An 823-nucleotide genomic window follows, 5' to 3' on the forward strand; every position below is an offset into this window, starting at 1 on the left:
CATAATGCATTAGAAGGTGAAACTGCAAAGATGGATTTTATCCAGAAAGAAAGTGATTAATCAATTTAAAATCTGGGTCAAAGTAAATCTAACACTAATTTGATAAAAAGCTTCTGGAAAATCTATTTTTACCCTGTTGATATTTGTGGAAGGTAGAGAGAAGACTGAAGTTGCAAGGAAGTTAGGTAAACTTAAGAGGCCTTGAGTGTTTTCAATAGCACCAACTTAAAAGGCATGAGATCTTTTTTCAATCATTTTGACTTCAAACATTTGATTTTTTAGAGATATTTTTTTTTTTTTTACATTTTTTTTGTGCACAGATCTATTTTCACATTTTTAGCTATCGTTTGCAGAAATAGACCTTAAACAAGAAACGGAAGTGTTTTATGTTGTCTGTATTGCCTACTGCAATAAAAATATGTTGGGTCTTTTTTTGGATGAACAAATAAAAAAAAAAAATGTGTCAGTGAATTCATATAGTCATAAGACCCATAATTATATGCGAGGCAATTTTTTTTTTTTTATACCTCATAGTTGGTCATTTTGGAACTTAAGCCCTTTATAAATTGCTTTTTTTTACGCAAAGCAGATCTTTTTAAGTTGTTAAACCTTAGCACTGCATTTATTTCTTTATTTACTTGCTTACTTTTTTATTTTTTTTTTTTGGATGAGGCCTTCCTTCTACAGGCAGCTGTGAGTTGCTTCACGTTCACAGGCCCCGGTTCTTATGGGGACTTTAAGCACCCCAGTATTTTCTGGGAAGACAACACAGCTCAGAACAAACAGAACAGGAGGTTACTGCAGAACATTGCAGATATCTTCT

The sequence above is a fragment of the Cygnus atratus genome, chromosome Z (genome assembly GCF_013377495.2).
Source record: "Cygnus atratus isolate AKBS03 ecotype Queensland, Australia chromosome Z, CAtr_DNAZoo_HiC_assembly, whole genome shotgun sequence".
In the NCBI taxonomy this organism is placed as follows: domain Eukaryota; kingdom Metazoa; phylum Chordata; class Aves; order Anseriformes; family Anatidae; genus Cygnus; species Cygnus atratus.